The sequence below is a fragment of the Alligator sinensis genome, unplaced genomic scaffold (assembly GCF_000455745.1).
Source record: "Alligator sinensis unplaced genomic scaffold, ASM45574v1 scaffold954_1, whole genome shotgun sequence".
Classification (NCBI taxonomy): domain Eukaryota; kingdom Metazoa; phylum Chordata; order Crocodylia; family Alligatoridae; genus Alligator; species Alligator sinensis.
In genome coordinates, this window is record NW_005842228.1 from 1,670,797 (window position 1) to 1,671,261 (window position 465).

Here is a 465-nt window from a genome sequence, read left to right on the forward strand (position 1 = left end):
AAAAAACTTCCCCGCCCCCTCCAGTTTCCTGAGAGCTCATTTCAGGAGTCGCCCCCCTCCATCCCCTCCCTGTGAAATTGCAGGTCCCTGCCTGCCAGCCAAAGGACAGAGCTAGGGATGTTGCAGGCAGGACAGATGCACTTCCCGTTGGCTCGTCTTTGTCCTTTGGAGACAGGAAGTCACTGGCAATTTATACAGGGAAATAATGAGGCTGATGACGATGAGAATGATAATACTAATATAAATTGTGAGGAATAATCACAGCAGGAAACAAGAGACAATTGGGACCTGCAAAGCTTGTCACCTTCCTAATGGCTGGTGTGGAGAAACGTGGCGACCGGGGAGGGGGGGTTTCCTGTTGTGAATCTGATCCCTGCTGCGGAATGGAGAGAGAGGGTGAGATCTCTCCTCCGGCGGGCGAGGCAGCCCCTGCCCTGCCCCGCCGGGTGGCACGGGGGCGAGGGG

At 55.5% G+C, this 465-nt stretch overlaps 1 protein-coding gene across 1 annotated transcript in view; it reads left to right on the forward strand.

The window, feature by feature from the left end:
• ISL2 (ISL LIM homeobox 2) overlaps positions 1–465 on the forward strand; it is a 4,917-nt gene that overhangs the window by 342 nt on the left and 4,110 nt on the right. The window lies entirely within an intron of this gene.